The 19140-nt window shown below is 40.7% G+C and overlaps 1 non-coding gene across 1 annotated transcript; it reads left to right on the forward strand.

The window, feature by feature from the left end:
• The first annotated feature begins 15664 nt into the window (after nucleotides 1–15664).
• Nucleotides 15665–15739, forward strand: TRNAI-GAU (transfer RNA isoleucine (anticodon GAU)). Its single transcript has one exon. It is a non-coding gene; the product is annotated as a tRNA-Ile (tRNA).
• The last annotated feature ends 3401 nt before the right edge of the window (nucleotides 15740–19140 follow it).

Raw genomic sequence — 19140 nt, forward strand, 5'->3', positions numbered from 1 at the left:
AAGTGTGTTTATATTTATCCATTGAAGCATTTTTGTTTTGGCTGTTTTAAAATTGTTGTCAGATATTCTACATCTCTGTCATCTTAATGTTAGCTTCTATTGCTTGTCCTTCTTTATTCAGTTTGAAATCTTCCTGGTTTTTGCATGATAAATTATTTTTAATTGAAACCTGAACACTTTTGTATTATGAGACTCTCAGTCTTATTTAAACCTTCTATTTTAGCTGGCTTTTTTTAAAAAACCCCATGCCAGCAGGAAAAGTTAGGGAGGCATCACCTTGTTACTTACAGGTGGAGGTAGAAGTTCAGGTTCCCCACTTGGCCTCTTTTGACATCCAAGGTGGGGAAGGCAGGACTCCTTTTTACTTCTGGGTAAGAGTGAGAGCTCCGGGTCCCCATGTAGTCTCCACTGACATATTGACAGTGAAGTGGGGGTGGCCTCATTACCAGTGGGCAGTTGCAAAAGTCCTGATTCTCTACTAGGCCCCCTCTTGACACCACCCCAGTGGGGAGGAGGAGGGGTGCCTTGTTACTGCTGGGTGAGGGTAAAGTCCAGGCTCCCCATGTGGTCTCCACTGACATCACAGGGGTGGGGAGGGGCTCATTACCAATTGGTGGGGATAAAAGTTCTGGCTCTCTATCTGGCCTTCTCTGATTTCATCATGGCAGGGAGGTTGGGTGCCTTATTACAGCCTATGTTGTGGGAGTGTAGGCCTTTATTGGCATGGGTGGGGTAAAGTCAGTTTTTTCTGTGGCATTTGGTTGCAGTATGGTGGTTATTATTTAAGACTTCTGTTTTACTAAGCTTTCCTGGTCCTTTAACTAGAAACACTAAGCTTCTGTTGGGGCTTTTTATGTCTGCACCCTCTGACATTTCTTGGTTGCTGGCTTCTTCAGCTCCAAGTGTAGCATATATGAGACAAAAAGAAAATCCAGGGAAATTACCTTCACGTCATTCCTTGGGCCCTCATGTTCCTAGCTGATCTGTCTTCTGCACCTCTCAGAGTCTTCTTCTGCTAGTTTCATGTATAATGTCCAAGGTTTTTACTTGCATTTAGTGGCAGGAATAGGGAAAAGTATATCTACTCCATCTTCCCTGAAGCCAGAGTCACTCATTCTATATTTTAAGTAACTGGTGTAACTAAGAATTTCATTGCAAGGCTTGGAAAATCCTACGGCTAAGAAATAGTCATGGTTTTATAGGAAGCCATAAAAGCTGATGTTTGGGGGCCAAAACTAACTTTTCTAATAGAGAGAGACTTTATGTAAGTTTTCAGTCAATGTTATTGTTTTGTTTGGGGGACCCCTTTTGACCTGTGATAGATATGACATGTCATAAAAAGAATATTAAAAGTTGTCACTGAGCTTTAAATGATTTGAGAATAAGTAAAGGAGGCTTTATTCTATTTAGTAGCAGTTTGAGGTTTTAGTAGAATTCTGTTGCCTGGTTGCTTTGAGTGAAAAAGTAAGTTATTGTAGGCCAGGTGCTACATCTGAGTGATCTGCTCAGTATCTCCAAACAATTACATCATTTATGTATGCACATGTCAGGAATACACTGCAAGTCTCAAAAAGTGGTTTAAAAAAAGAGTTCTTTAAGTCACCTCCACATGGAACCCCTTAGGTTTGGTTCAGGCTAGAAATGGACAGGCTGTCTAGATAACTTAATGAACCCCCAAGATATGGTCTAAGTCCCACAAAGTGAATGTGATGATTGGGAGTCCCAGGTTACATTCTGGGATACAAAACAAATATTTCAGAAAGGATCTTATTACTTTTTGTAAGTTGCAAAATAAAACTATCCCTTTTGGAAAGTGCCTCCACCCTTTTTTTAAAAAGCACCCAGAGACTGCTTGGGTGAGACTCACACTTGGGTGATGAAGACAAAGAAATCATACTGCAGCAGTTCAGGAAATACTTTGCTGGCTCTGATTTGGTCCAAGCACACTGCATACTTGAGCAATGGGTATGAGTCTTGGTATGGGGGAGGGGTAAAGAGAATGAGAAAGCAGCCCAAAGTGTTCTCTGCCAGAGCTGAAAGCAACTCTCCTTGACACACATCACTTTTCTTTCCCAAACAGTCCTGACGTGGCCTTTTAGTATCAACTAGATATTCCCAGAGAGTGCCTATAACCCTTTAGAGATCACTGCTTTCTTATGTCAATATGTACATTATCAGCAAAGATCTCACCATTCAGAAAGAACAAAAGTTAAATGGTTTTCAGCTTTGGAGTAATTGACTCTGATTTTATTTCATAAGGCTCTGTTTTCTAAATCTCATGTAATGTTACATCTCGGAATGTATAAAATAAGTGTTGGGATTCTAAATTCCTACATACACATTTATACAATGGGCAATACAATTGACTTAAATATATACATGCTAAGCAGGTGGGCTATACAATTGACTTAAATATATACATGCTAGCAAGAACTTTTCCTTCAAGATCTAACAATTAGCTCCCTGGCCTAGACAGGACTAAGCAGTCAAGCCAAATGAGAACATTGACATTACAAGATTTAAAGAGGCAGCTCTTTTAGCTGCTCTCCTATCCCTGCCTAGCAGGTCTCTAGTAATGGGACTGTACCACATCTAGAGGTAACATTTGCAAAACTTGACTTTTTTTTTTTTCTTGCTTTGGCTTCTTCAGAAGGAGACCAGTGTTTTTTATGTTTCTGAAGATATGTTTCTCTTGCAGTACTTAACATAATGTACTCTCTACTCTCAAGAAGTCAGAGCCCCAGTGCAAGAGATGCTATAAGGGAGAAGCATCAAGTGACTTAGAGGAAGGACAGTCAATCAGCAAACACAACAGCAAGTGCTGTTTTCATAGCAAAGTGCTGGGAACTATGGAAAGAGGCACAAGTGAACCAGGAGGTAGTTTGTGAACAGTGAACCAGACTTTCTAAGCCACCATACCTGTGATGACTGAACAGTCCCTCCATGGCCTAAATAAAGTATGTACACAGCTCACCAAGGGCTGAGTGATGGGGAAAACACAGCTCTAGAGTCTGGCAGACTGGGTTTGAATGCCAATCCCACTACTTACTAGTTATATGACCTAGTACTGATTACTTAACCACTCAGAACCTCCATTTTGTTACCTATAAAATGGGCATTCATTCATTAGTTTAGCATTTATTCATTGCTTGTTATGAGGCAAGCATTGCACTAAGTCTAAAGCAATACAGCAATGAATAAACCAGTCAAGCTTCTTGTGGGTTCTGATTCAAATGAAATAATATATGTGAAGCATCTAGAACTGAGCCTGGTACACAGAAGATGCCTAGTACATATTATCTCCTTTCTTCTTTTCATATCCTTTGAGGGATGTAAAAGTAGTTTAATCCCAAACAACCATTTGTTCATTAAAAGATAAATTATATCATTTCTACCTCCAACACAAAGCTTCAATCCGTGGACTGACTCCTCTTAGGTGTCTTAAATGTTAGGACCTTTCATGGGAGCTTGAGATGAAGGGGTAGAGGGAATTCTAAAGGTTCCCCATCATCCACCTCTCCTGACCATTTCCCCCCAATTCTGGACCTTCTCTTGACTAACTGTCATATGGCACAGAAAGTAGAGGATATACTGGGTCACTTCCTTGAGCCACTAATTAACCAAGTGACAGAAGGCAAGACTTTTAAGCCAAAAATAATAATGAATACTGAATTCCTTAAAGATGCCCCCACTAGACTGAAAATTCCTTGAGATAAGGACTGACATTTGTGTCCCTCCTTCAGTGACTACCAAAGTGCAAATAGTCAGCACTCACAAAACATTTATCAAATGCACAAGTGGGATTATCTAAACTGCCCATGTTGTAGAATTTTTATGAAGATCAAATGATGCCATTTCTATAAAAACTCTTTGAGGTTGTAAAATGCGATGCAGATGCAAGGAATTAACATCTGCCTGCTTCAGGTCTGGGAAGGAAGGAAGAGTAAGAAAGAAGATATGGGGGAAAAAAGAGAGCTGGGGTGGGATAGGCAGTTGGATGTGAAAGCAGCCTGAAGCCATTCTCAGGTGGAGGAAAGAGACTTAAATTGCTGCAAGAACTTGAGGGCCATCTCCCAACAGCTGGACAGTCTTTCAGGGATTATTCTTCAAGACCTACTCAAAGACATTCTGTCCTACCAGCTTTAGGGTATTGGGAAAAGAAATTATGAAAGTCATACCACATGATGGAATACCAAGTAGTCTTTCAAAGGTCATGCTTCAGAGAGATTGTTAATAATATGGGAGATGCTTAAGAACAAATTAAGTAATAATAAAAATAAAGCAGTTAATGTCGTAATTTCATTAAAAAAAATAGAAGCAAAGAAAAAAGACTGAGAGGAGATGTACCAAGAAGTTAACAGTAACACATTATTATAAGTAATTATAAGTAATTTTCATTGTCCTGTTTATACTTACGCATATTTTACATAATCTTTAATGAATGAGTATGACTTTTATAATTGGAAATATATCTGTGCGTGTGTGTGCACGCACACATATTCTCTTCTTCACTGTTTCGTCCAGGAACTAATTCAGATCTGAATCAATTTTTCCTGGAACCAAATCACTAGGAACTGAATCAGATGTTCCATCTAAGTCCCAACGGGCAAAACATGAGACCTGTAATTCAGCTTTTTGTTCTCGTCAGCTGAAAGGCTAGCCTGGGCTGTTTCCCCTTATGCTCTGGAAGATGGACTCCCAGTTCCAGCCGTGGCCCTGCCGCTAACAGCCGTGTGTCCTCAGACACATCACTGCCCCTCTCTGGGCTTCTCTCCTCTGCTGTAAAGTGATAGGGCTGGACTCTGATGGTCTGGGCTGCCCGGGCAGTGGTTGTTGTATCATTCACCACCTTCTCCTGGCGCTTTTCCTCTCTGCTCTGCTTGTTCCGTTTTGTTCCCCCTCACAATTCTTCCCAAGGAAAATAAATGAAATGCAAATGAGTCTTTTTGAGTTTTTGTTGACACTTCTAATTGTAGGTTGGAAGACGTGGCTCTTTGGCCCTGCTTGACCAGGGTGAAGCGTTCTGTTTCATGGGGGAGTCAGTAGCCCTGAGCTGGCCCTGCGCGCTCTCCCTTCCCCTAATCAGAGTCCTGGCTGCAGAACACTGGGCTGGCATCAGAACAGCAGCCAACATTCGGTTGACATGGGACATAATTTTTAATCAGAAGAAAGCAGAAATGAACACAAAAGGCCTCTTTTCTCCATGCAGTTTTGAATATCTGCTATTGGGTTATGCCTGTCTGAATCTGCCAGGGCTGTTCTTGGTGAAGGTCTGGCATTTATGATCAAAGGGTCAGTCTCTTTCCTTCTCCAGGATAGAAGCGGCACAAGTCGTTCTGATCAGGAAGGGATAACACTGAGCCCCAGGGCTCTTGGGCAGGCTGAAGGGGCACCCAGTCTCCGCAGCCATGGCCCCTTTGGTCCTTGAGAGCCGCATGCCTCACATATCCCCAGCTCCAGCCTCCTTTCAAAAGCTCTTTATTAAACCACCAACTATTTGCTGTCGAGACATTTAGGATGAAATCATTGTGTTAAACAAATAAACGCAGCTTCGTCCAGATTTCTGCACTGGGAGCAGAGTAAGAAAATAATTTCTGTCTGCTCGCCACAAACGCGGCTGGAAAGGCCCAAAGAAAAATATTATTTTTACTCCATTGTGTGAAATATTGTCCTGGAGGATCTGACGGGCTGAGCGTTTGAAGAGTTTGCGCTGGCAGATTTCAAGGGTCCCCCTGGGTCGGCCCCCTGGGATTGTTTTCTGCATTAATAAACTTAGCATGATGTGTGTTAAAAGGAACATTCTGTTTGCTTTGTAAATAAGGGACGTCAAACAAGAAGCAGAAGCCTTACAGACACTCGGTGATGTGTTCTCAGAGCAGGGAGGGAGGCGGGGAGGGAGAGGCACCCTGGAAATCGGGCATCACCGGGGCTCCCTGAACTGAGCTGAGGCCTTGCTGGGAAAACAAATCAGTCTGTTTGAGTCCAAACCAGGCCATTTCCTCACTGATCCTGGTGGGAAAGCTGCACACTGTGCCCTGAACCAGCAGGATACGGGCTTGGGAAGAAAAGGTCTCAAGTGTCTGTCAGCTGTGTGGTGGAGGGAGATGATGGCAACCGGCAGAGGCCCTCCCCCCAACCCCCTCCCTCTCAGGGAACTTTCTCGGCTGGTCAGGGTCTCTCAGAGCTGGCGAGCAGGAGGGGGCAGAGGTTAAAGCCATATCTTTGGGAATGACGATCTGACTATCGCTCCCTCTCTCTCTCGCATATGCCTTTCTCAGATGTCACTGCAGCCCCTGAGCTAGTTCCCCTGTCAAATTCCTGACGGGCCCTCGGGGACACTGACATCGTGGGAGACACATCACCCTGGCCCTGTGATCCTTGCCTCTGTGGGAAACCTGCAGGAGCCAGGGCAGGATGTGTACCGTCTCTGGCTCAAGTATTTGCTATTTTCACAGGTGCCTCCTCTGCCCCCACGGCCCCTCCGCCCTGAGTCGTCCCTCCGATCCTCCCATCCAATGTGGTTGAAGGCTCCCCAGACCTCCCAGGCATTTCCCCTCCACATGCTGCCCTGCTGGTCTCTCTTTCTCCCTAGCACTCCATCCCCCTTTGTGGTCCAGGGAGGACTCCCTTGCCATCCGTTTCTATTCTGGAAAGTCCTGCTTCTCTCCCCGCTCAAAAGTTCACATGGTTTCATGAGGCTTTGGAAGAAGGTGATAACAGGGACTGCTGAGTTCTGTTCTGTGACAGTCACAGACTCTCAGAGCCTGGAGGGTCTAGACACGGAAAGCAGGGGCCTGCCCCCGGGCACCATTAGAATCACCTGGAGAGCTTTTACAGTTTCTGTCTTCTGAGCCCCCACTCAAGCAGTTCTGCTTCAGTTACTTTAGGGTGATGCTCAAACCTCGACCTTTTTAAAGTTTTGGTGACTCCAGTGGTGGCTGATTTTAGTGCAGCAACTGAGCACCCAAGCCAAAACCATTGGTCTTTCCAACATGTGCATTCCATAGAGGAATCACTGAGATGTCTGTCTCTGTATTAGTTTCCTGTGGCTGCTGTAGCAAGGTTCCACAAACTGAGTGGCTTAAACAACAGAAATTTACTCCCTCACAGTTCTGGAGGCTGGAAGTCCAAAATTAAGGTGTCAGCAGACCCATGCTCCCTGTGGAGGCCCTAGGAAAGGACTCTTCCAGCTTCTGGCAGCTGTTGGCACTCCTTGGCCTGTGGCTGCATCTCTCTTTGCTCTGTCTTCACATCACCTTCTCTGTGTGGCCTTCTTCTATCCATCTTAGCTCCCTTTGTCTCTTTCCTAATGACACTTGTGATGGCATTAGTTCCTATCTGGATTAACCAGGGTAAGCTTCTCCACTCAAAATCTTAATCACACTTTTTGCTGTGTAAGTTCACATTCACTCTTTTACAATATAAAGTCATATTCAAAGGTTCCAGAGATTAGAATGTGCATATATCTCTTGGGGGTCACCATTCAGTTCCTCAGTCATTGACAGAGTCAGGGCTACCACCCAGTCTGTTGACTTCTCATGGAGTGCATCTGCCGCTGCGCAGGCCCCCTCTGAAAGAAAGTGAGCTGAAATGCTGGGTACCGATCAAGCTTTATTAAAGGAAGAATATCTGCCAGGCTGTGCTCAATGTGGCAGGCAGCCCGGGGCTGCCTTCAAAATGGGGACAGCAGCAACAATGGGTTTGCGAGAGTTTATATTAGCTGTTGGGCACCAAATGTAGTGGGGGTGGGGAGGGACCATTAGGTTGATGTAACTGGGTGGAGAACTGCGACTATGCGGAAGCTGAAAAGTTGTTTCTGTTTAAGTCAGGAGGCTTCTCCTCAAGGGAAGGGGAAGGGGCTTGGTGCCGGAGTGGAAGATGAGGCCGGGGCTATTTTGTGCTTATTGTGTGCACAATGGCGCCAGTCATGTCCGAAATCGATCACCCTCTCTGAAGGCAGCCTGGGCCACATACTTCCTTTTGAAGCAGTCTAGTGCTGAACTATGTGCAGGGTTTTGCAGCCAACAGACCTGAGTTCAGATCCTAGCTCTTACCTATTTTACCACTGTTTCCTCATCTGCAAGTTGGGGTTAATCACACAGACTTGTTTAAAGCATTAAATGAAATAGTGTATGTAAAGTAGTCAGCAGGATGAAGCACAGTTAGGGCTTGTATTAGTCTGCTAGAGCTGCCATTATAAAATACTACAGACTAGATGGCTTAAACAACAGAAATTTATTCTCACTATTCTGGAAGCTGGAAGTTGGGAGGTTTGGTTTCTCCTGAGGTCCCTCTCTTTGGCTTGCAGATGGCCACCTTCTTGCTGTGTCCTCCCCTGGCCTTTTCTCTGTGCACATCATTCCTGGTGTCTCCTCTTCTCCTTACAAGGACACCAGTCCTGTTGGATTAAGAGCCCACCATTTTAGCCTTATTTACCTCTTTAAAGGCCCTACCTCCAAATACAGGCATAGTGGGGGTTAAGGTTTCAACATATAAATTTTGGGGAAACACAAGTCAGTCTATCACAAAGCTCAATGTTAGCCATCAGTGTTATTATTATTGGTCAAACAGGAGTTAAATTTTAAAAACTATAAAAACTCACACACTCGTGCTACTTATTTGTCAAAATAAGAAATAATCAAAATGTGCAACAGGTATATTGCTAATGAAACATTCACAACCTGTGAGCTGGACTGAAATTGAACAGAGAGAGTAAAAGTACTGGAAGCCCCCACTTGGGAGGTAGGGAGAAATTGGGGCTCACTGGGAAGGGATCCAAGGCTGCAGAGGGTGACAAATAGAGCGGGAGCAATGTCAGGGAGCTGCACAGAGCTCCCCTCCCTGGCCTCATAGCTGACTGGTCTCCAAGGAGCCAGGGCTGCCTCCTGCCCGGCACCCTGGCAACTCCAGCAGCTCTCCTTTGCTAGTCTGTTTATCATCTACCTGGCTGAGTAGGATGAGCCAGAGAAGGTCAGAGAACCTTAAAGTTACCCTGGGAACTGTTACTCTGGGAAATGAGAGGCCATGTCATTTAGGGTCTTTTAAAGATGTCATGTTGCTTCTGTAAAATCCCTGACTCCCCCCAGCCAGAATTAAAGGGAAAATTCCTCATGGCCACGCCTAGAGCACATCTCCCAGCATCATGGAGTTGCTGACCTTCCCCATCTTGTTGCCATTTTTAGCAGGCAACACAATCGTACTGGAAGATCTATGTTAAAAGGTGACTTGCTCAAGGCTTCATCTCCCCTCTGACACTCCCACTGTGCAGCCCCGACCCCCAAATGCACACACACTGCCAGTGGGTCACCCATCAAAGCCCCAGCAGTCCATTTGAAAATACCTGCAGCTGTTTACTTCTATTGCAGCTTTCACTATGGGCAGTGGTCTCTGACTCACCCAACAACAGCCCAGAGGGAGCTTCAAGAACTGCAGAATGCCACCCTCACATCCTGGTCCAGAACGCAGCTTCACTGAGCTAGGTGGGTATGAGAAGAATGCCCGGATACCTCACATCAAGAGGACACCCCTCGTCACGGGCAGCCTTTTCTTCCTGCAATATTGTGAATATATATTTGATCTTCATCCCCATTCCTGTCCCTTTTCTGACATACAACTCGTAAAATTCTTAGACTCTCTTTTTGTATGCTAATGATTTACGAATGGTTGACAGCCCTGAGGTGGCTTCAGGATGGGGACTGGTCACCCAAAAGATCAAGGCCTGATTGGAGGGGAGAGGAGGGAAAAGGGGCTGAAGATTAAGCTGCTCACCAATGGCTGATGATTTAATCAATCATGCCTACGTAATGAAGCCTCCATAAAAAACCAAAAGGACTGGGTTCTGGGAGCTTCCAGACAGCAGAGCACGTGGAGGTTCCTGGAGGTGGAGCGCCCAGGGAGGGCGTGGAAGCTCTGCGCCTCTTCCCACGTACCTCTCCCTATGCATCTCTTCGGCTGTATCCTTTGCAATACCTTTCATAATAAACTGGTAAACCTAGGTACGTGTTTCCCTGAGTTCTGTGAGCCACTCCAGCAATCAATGAAACCCAAAGAGCAGATCGTGGGAACCTCAATTTATACTTGGTCGGTCAGAAGTTCCAGGGGCCTGGACTTGCAATTGGCATCTGAAGTGGGGCCAGTCTTGTGGACTGAGCCCTCAACGTGGGGGAATCTGATGCTATCTCCATGTAGATAGTGTCAGAATAGATTTGAATTAAAGGACACTCTGCTGGTGTCCACTGCAGAACTGATTGCTTGCTGGCTGGTGGGAAGAAATCCCTACACATTGGGTCACAGGTCTATCTTCCAGGTTTTGTGTTGCTAAGAGTATGGAAAAAACACAAAGTGTTTTGTCAGACCTCCTGACAGAACAAGACAAGCATGGAGGGGAAAGCAACTTTAGACAGCTCAGAAATCCACCTGTAGTTTCTCCATCTCCACCACAGTCTCCCAGGGCTTTCTTTTCCTCATCTTCCTCATGAATAGCGGGTGACCAGAAATCCTAATCTTGCTCCTGGAGGAAAGTTCAAGACAGTTAGATATGGGTGAAGCCTGACAATGTCAATCCACATGTCTTCGTAGTTAGGGGAAGCCAGGCTGCCCCCAGCATCTTCCCAGAGCTTCCTACTGGAAGGCAGCACAGGCCAAGATTCATGCCCTGAGAAAGCACGCCGTGGGTAGACAGCATATAATCAGAACAGAATGAAAGCGTGTCCCTGGTGTATGTTTAATATATGTCCATGTTCCTCTGCTGATTGGTGCCACCTATTTTCCTGTTTCTGACCTCTCTTTAGCTAGTTGTCTTTCCATATAAATATTAAGGTTGGAGCCAAACCAGCAGTTACACTATACCAGAGAGAGCTCTTTAAGGTACTGTAGGAAAAAAAGATGAAGACTTGATAGTTTCTATGCTACATCCCATACATCTTCACGTAGCCACCTTTAACGGGTCCTCTGGCCTGTCCTCTTTGCATTGAGGTCTCTGCCTATAAGATGACCGAAGCTTGGCACTGAGAGAGTAATAACAGCTTAAATTAGCTTCAGCCATGGATAGAATCAGAGTCATTACGTGGTGACAATGTTTCCGTGGGGGTTTAAAATAATGCTAGAATATCACTCAGCATCTGACAGAGCCGAAGCCCTCCCTGGGGTTCTTGCCTCCAACACACATTGAAGGATGGGATTGTTACTCGCAAAATGTTCTTGGGAGAGGGTGACCCCAGCACAAAACCACAAGTTAAACTGCACTAGTTTTAAGATCACTTTCGATTGAGATATCTGTGCATCAATAGTCCACAGTTAAATGGAGGGAAGGCTGGGGAGCAGATCCAAGTAGCCTCCTGCAGAGAGGGAGCTGCCCAAGAGATGACTGGAACCTCAGGGTTCAAGACTTCTTGCTTGAAGAGAGCAGTAGAACTTTTCTTTTTTTGATACATTGTCTACTTTATGTATGTATGTACATATGTATGTATTTATTCATTCATTCAATAATTTGTTTAAAAATTAGGGTATTAAAAAAACAAAATTAAAAAATCAAAAAAAAATTTTTTTTAAAAGAAAAACAAAATAAAGCAGAGTATAAATTACATACAATAAAATTTGCCCCTTTTATTGCATAATTCAGCATGTTTTGTCAGAGACATGCAACCACATAACCACATCCACAATCAAGATGTTAAACAGTTACATCATTCCTCTCCTCCAAATATTTTTATATCCCTTTGTAGTCAATCTCTTTTCCCACCTGCAGCCTTGGGCAACTGCTGCCTTTTCCAGAACATCATGTAAATGAAATCATACAGTATGCAGTCTTTTGAGTCTGGCTCATTTCATTTAGCATAGTGCAGTGTGGTTCATCCATGTTATTGGAATGTCAGTAATTTGTTACTTTTTTTTATTATCAGAATTTCGTTCTATGGACATACTATAGTTTGTTTATATTTTCACCAGTTGAAGAACATTTTTTTCCTAGGTTTCACTGGTATGAATAAAACCACTATAAACATGAACGCACAGGTTTTAGCATGGACATAAGTTTTAATTTCCCTTGGGTAAATACCTGGGAGTGAGATTGCTGCATCATATGGTAAGCGTATGTTTGGCTTTATTCAAAACTGCCAAACTGTTTTCCAAGGTAGCTGTGTTATTTTGCATTCCCACCAACAATGGATGAGAGTTCCAGTTACTCCACATCTTTGCCAGAACTTGGCATTGTAAGTTATAGTTTCTTTTGAAACACACATGAACCTTGTTCTTTAAAAAAGGAAGCAGAGCCAGCAAGGATATGTGATTATTTGGTTGACTAAAGAGTTGGGCCAGAAGTTGAACCCTAACCTTGAACAGTCCTTGACTAGGTTTAGCTCAGTGTTGTTTTTTTTTAACCTACTCTAAATCCCGTCCCCCTCTACACAGCTCTGTGATAGTCTTAAAAGCCAACAGTCTAGAAACTATAGTAACTGTGAAAACCGGCAGGCTAGCAGCCACTGAAAGAGACAGGTTTGCAGCTCCCACAAAGCCCTATCCCCAGAGAATAGTCACTATTTAACTTGTCTGGCAATTTGTTTCAAAGTTCCATTCTCAGCGCTTGTCTTTATTTGTCCTGACTCAGAGCATTCTATGTGCAAGCAGTATATCCATAGGGTATTTGCTGAAAATAATCAGCTATAATTGTTTAATATCACAGCTGCCTGACACAGCATTACCAGTTGCAGTTAACAACAGTCTGACCCAAATAATTTAAAAGGAAAAACTGGTAAATGAGATGTTCATAGGGAAGTTTGGAAAGCTTCAACATATCTGGGAATCTAGTAGGCCATGCACATGCCCGGCTGTGTGCATGCCCACAGCTGTGCACATGCCAAGAAAAGACTTGAGAATATCCAAAGCTCTCACCTATTACTGACCTTGAGGCTCTGCACTAGCAGGAAATGAAGCCTGAGGAAGAGTTGTAATCTACTCTCTGGGACATTACAGACATGCTGCAACATACAGAGAGCTCTTTGGAAAAGTCTGGGTGACTTATTGGTTAAGGCATTTAGTAAAATTTCTGTCCAATCATCAGACTATTGGGCTAACAAAGCAGACTTCAATGGCCATGCATGACAAAAATAAATATTTAAAAAAATTAGTTCAGGAAAGTCACTAAACAAACAACCAGCAGAAGCAATGATAATTACAACTTCAACAACAAAGATTTGATTTCAGGAGTTGGCAAATTTTTTACTAAAAAGGTATAATTTGGGCCGAGCCCATGGCGCACTCAGGAGAGTGCGGCGCTGGGAGCGCGGCGACGCTCCCGCCGCGGGTTCGGATCCTATATAGGACTGGCCAGTGCACTCACTGGCTGTGTGCCGGTCACGAAAAAGACAAAAAAAAAAAAAAAAAAAAAAAAAAAAAGGTATAATTTTCAACAAAAGTTCATGAGAAACATGAAGAAACCCAGAAAGCATGGCCCATACAGAGGAAAGAAAAGCTGTTAACAACATCTTTTCTGAAGAAAGTCCAGACATTGAACTTGCTAGATAGAAACATTAAATCAGCTATCATAAATATATTTATAAAATAAAAAAATAAACAAAACTAGAATTCAACTATAATCTCACTTCAGGAAACACATGTTAGACTTTAAAACACAAATAGGGTGAAAGCAAATTGACAGAAAAAGATATAATGCAAACAGTGCCAAAAGAGAACTGGAGTGGCTACAATAATGTCAGACAACATATAATTTAAAACAAAAATTGTTACTAGAATCAAAGAAAAATATGTCTAAATGATTAAAAAAAAAGAAAAATCCAGTAGGAAATGTAACGCTTATAAACATTTATGCACCTAACAATGGAGCCCCAAAATACAAAATACATGAATACATCAAGTCTCATAGACTTGATGAGAGAAATAGGCAATTGAACAATAATAGTTGGGCATTTTAATATCCAATTTTTGATATTGTATACAATAATTATGCAGAAGGTTTTTTTTTTAAAAAAGAAGAAAAATACTTGAAAAACATTATAAACTAACTAGACGAATAGATATCTATAGAACATGTCCTTCAACAACAGCAGAATACTTACTCTTCTGATATGTACATGGAATATTCTCTAGGATATACCATATGTTAAGCCATAAGACAAACCTCAATAAGTGTAAAATGGTTGAAATCATACAAAGTGGCCAACAATGGAATATAATTAGAAATCTGGAAAATTCTTAAATATGTGGAATTTAACAGCACATTTCTAAATGATCAGTAGGTTAAAAAAAGAAGAGGAAATCAAAAGGGAACCAGAAATTACTCTGAGATGAATAAAAATAGTAACACATAGCAAAACTTACAGGATACAGCTAGAGCAATGATTAGAAGGAAATTTATAGCTGTAAATGATTCTATTTCAAAAAAGGGAAAGATTTCAAGTCAATAATCTAATCTTCACCCTTAAAAAATGAGGAAAATAAGTGCAAACTAAACCTAAAGCAAGCAAAAGGAAGAAAGTAATAAAGAGTAGTGTGGAAATAAATAAAATATAGAAGAGAATAATAATAGAGCAGATAAATGAAACTGAAAGTTGATTCTTTGAAAATAGCAACAAAATTGACAAAGCTTTAGCTAGAAACCAAGGAGAAAAAAGGAAAAAGATAAAAGGCTCAAATTAATAAAATCAAGAATGAAAAAGGTGCCATCACTACCAAACTTACAGAAATAAAAAAGGGTTATAAGGAAATACTATGAACAATTGTATGCCAATAAATTAAATAGCATAGATGAAATGAACAAATTTCTAGAAAGACAACTATTGAAAGGGACTCAAAAAGAAACAAAATAAACCTATAACAAGTAAAGACACTGAATTAGTAATCAAAAAATTTCTGCAATGAAAAGCCTAGGCCCAGAGGGCTTCAAGGGTGAATCCAAGCAAATGTTCAAAGAAGGAGTAACACCAATGCTTCACAAAGTCTTCCAAAAATTAGAAGAGAAAACTTCCAACTCATTTCTTGAGTACAGTATTACACTGACACCAAAACCAAAATCATTACAAAAAAACTAAAGATCAACATCCCTTATGAATATAGATGAAAAATCCTCAAAAAATACTTGCAAGTTGAATTCAGCAACATATAAAAAGGTCTATACACCATGACCAAGTGAGATTTATCCCAGGCATGCAAGGTTGGTTCAACATAAAAAAAAAAAAAAATCCGTTTAATACCCCATGTTAATATCTTAAAGAACAAATACCATATCATCATCTCAGTGTATGCAGAAGTAGCATTGGACAAAATTCTACACCTTTTCATGATAAAAATATTCAACAAACTAGGGACAGAAGGGTACTTCCTCAACCTGATAAAAACTATACATGAAAAACCTACAACTAACATCATACTTACTGGTCAAAGACTGAATGCTCTTCCCCAGAGATCAGGCACAAGACAAGGATGTCTGTTCTTATCACTTCTGTTCAGTGGTGTACTGGAAGTTCTAGCCAGGCCAATTAGGTAAGAAAAAGAAATAAAAGTCAGACATGTTTGAAAAGAAGAAGTAAAACTATCTATATTCACAGAAAACATGATCTTGTATATAGCAAATCCTAAGGAATCCACAAAAAAAATCTAGAGGTAAGTGAAATCATCAAGGTTGCAGAATACAAGACCAATATACAGGGCTGGCCAGTTAGCTCAGTTGGTTAGAGCATGGTGCTGATAACACCAAGGTCAAGGGTTCGGACCCCCTTACCAGCCAGCCACCAAAAAAACCACAATGAACAAATAAATATTTTTTAAAAGACTAATATAAAAAATCAATTGTATTACTCTACATTAATGCTGAACAATCCAAAAAATGAAATTTAAAAATATTCCATTTATAATAGTATCAAAACAGATAAAATATTTAGGAATAAATTTGCCCAAAAAAGAGAGAGACATTTGAAAACCACGAAACATTGTCCAAATAAAGAAGACTTAAATAAGTTAAAATACACCCTCTGTTTATGGATGGGGAGACTTAAAAATGTTAAGATGGCAGTACTCCCCAAATTGATCCACAGATTCAAAGCATCCTCTGTCAAAATCAAGGATGTCATTTTTTTTTTTTTTTTTTTTTTGCAGAAATTGAAAAGCTGATCCTGAAATTTATATGGAAATGCTAAGGGCCAAAACAATCTTCAAAAAGAGCAAAGTTGGAGAACTCATACTTCCTGATTTTAAGATTTACTACAAAGCTACAGTAATCAAGATAGTGTTGTAATGGATAAATAGAAACATATAGATCACTAGAATAGAACTAAAAATCCAGAAATAAACCCATACATCTATAGCCAATTGATTTTTGACAAGAGTGATAAGACCATTCAGTGGGGAATGAATAGTCTTCAATGAATAGTGCTGGGACAACTGGGTACTCACATCCCCCTACTTCACACCATATACAAAAACAACTCAAAATAGACAAGAGACTTAAATGTGACAACTAAATCTATAAAACTCTTAGAAGAATACATGGGAATAAGTTTTATGACCTTGAATTAGGCAATGGTTTCTTAAATGTGGCACAAAAAGTAGAAGGGATGAAAGAAAAAAGTAGATAAATTGAACTTCATGAAAATTTAAATGTTTGTGTTTCAAAGTACACCATCAAGAAAGTGAAGACAATTCACAGAATGGGATAAAATATTTGGAAATCATATATCTTATATAGGACTTGTAACTAGAATATAAAACGAACTCTTCCAATTCAATAAGAAATAAAACAAATAACCCAATTAAAAAATAGTCACAGGATTTGAAGAGAAATCTCTTGAAAGAATATACAAATGACCAATAAGCACATGGAGGTATGTTCAACATTGCCAGTCATCAGAGAAATGCAAATTAAGTCACATGAGATATCACTTCATATCCACCAGCATCACTGTAATAAAAAAAAAAACAAACAGAAAATAACAAGTATTAATGAGGATGTGAAGAAATTGCCACTTTCATATATTGCTGGTGGTAATATAAAACAGTACAGTCACGTTGGAAAACACTTTTGCAGTTCCTCAAAATGTTAAACATAGAGTTACCATATGACCCAGTAATTTCTACTCCTGGGCGTATACCCAAGAGAATTGGGGACATATCTTCACACAAAAACCTGTATACAAATGGTCTCAGAAGCATTATTCATAACACTCCAAAAGTGGGAACAACTCAAATATCCATCAATTGATGAATGGATAAACAAAATGTGGTATATCCATACAGTGAAATATTATTCTGCAATGAAAAGAAATGAAGTTCTTATATACGTTACAACATGGGTAACCATGAAGACGTTATGTTAAGTGAAATAAGCCAGACACAAAAGGCCACATATTGTATGATTCCATTTATATAAAACATTCCGATAAGCAAATCCACAGAGACAGAGAGTAGACTAACGGTAGCAAGGGGCTGGGGAAGGGGGAGATGGGGAGTGACTGCTAATGGATATGGGTTTTTGTGGGCGGTGTTGAAAAAGTTTGAAATTTTATAGAGATGATGATTGCACAATTTTGTGAATATATTAAAAACCACTGAATTAAACCTCTCAAAGCATGGACTTTGTAGTATATGAGTTATATCTCAATAATGCTGCTGTTAAAGAAAAAAAGTAGATATATGTCTACCAGTGTCCTGACTTGAGAAAAACCATGGGGAGAGGAAGGTATGGTGGGCAAGAGCCAAAACTGGGGATGAAAAACCCAACTTCACCCGTCATTTGCCTTATAACCTTGAAAAAAGCCATTAACCCCTTTGATTCGAATTTCTACATTTGAAAAATAGGAAAAATTATATTCCCCTCAAAGTTTTTGTGTGGGTCAGATAAGACAGTGTCTGTGAAACCATCTTATGACCTATAAATTGCTACTTAAATGTTAGCTTTACTGCTAAAATCCTAAATTGTCCTCTGAAGTAGTAACTCTTTCCATAAGATTTGAGCTGCTTAAGAATGACCTACCCACTTTTGTTAATTCTGTCCCTTCCTCCTGGGCTTGTGTTTCACACAGTACAGATGCTCCTTGACCTACCATGGGGCTGCATCCCAATAAACCCATTGTAAGTTGAAAATATCGTTAAATTGAAAATGCATTTAATATACCTAGCCCACTGAACATCATAGCTTAGCCTAGCCTATCTTATATATGTTCAGAACACTTACGCTAGCCTACAGTTGGGCACACTCATATAACACAAAACCTGTTTTATAATAAAGTATTAAATATCTCATGTAATTTATTGAATTATATACTGAAAGTAAAAAGTAAAATGGTTGTATGGATACTCAAAGCATGGTTTCTACTGAATATATATTGCTTTTGTACTATTGTAAAGTTGAAAAATAGTAAGTTGAACAACTGAAAGTCCAGGACTGTTTGTATTCAGCATTGTAGATGTTCCATAAACTTACTTAACAATTAAGCACCAATGCTGGCCTGAGGCTATATACATAAACCAGATTTGATCATACCTTCAAGAAGGCCAGTCAAGTGGGTGTATTTATAAGTGTCGTACGTGTAATTACAAGCATGTAGTTACAGTGAGATAAGCAGGTGTTCATGTGTGCACATCTGCCCTTTTCAACATGTATCTCCTGGAGATACAAGATGAGAGCTTGTTGGGTGAGATATTTGTGTCACCCACTGTTGGATTCTGCATGCTTCCTATAGCAGGGAAAGGTTGAACATGGTTCAAAAAATTTTCTAAAGATTTATGATGTTGGCTTTTTAAGGAGGTAAAAACATCACTAACATACAATTGCTAATAGAATGGGAACTTGAAAAACATCCTATTTTTGCCATGAGGGCCATTCTTAGCTCATCTGCTTTCCTGGTAACCTCTTGATTATTTTGTCTTAAAAAACCTAATAAAAACACCATGTAATTCCCTCCAACACTGTGTTCAAAGCAAGGCTCTAGAGGGTAGACCAACCCATGTATTTTCTAAGTTATTTATAGGGCAAATGCCCCACAAGGGAGGCATTAGATGGACCTACTTCTATTAGGTCATATGTTGTTCCTAATGGGTTCCTGGAAATTCAGTTGTCTTTTCTGAGGACCCCAGGATGTCCTGACCAAAAAAATACATTTTAAAACCTCTTCACCTCCAAAGCCCTACTCA

Source organism: Cynocephalus volans, chromosome 2, assembly GCF_027409185.1.
Source record: "Cynocephalus volans isolate mCynVol1 chromosome 2, mCynVol1.pri, whole genome shotgun sequence".
NCBI lineage: Eukaryota > Metazoa > Chordata > Mammalia > Dermoptera > Cynocephalidae > Cynocephalus > Cynocephalus volans.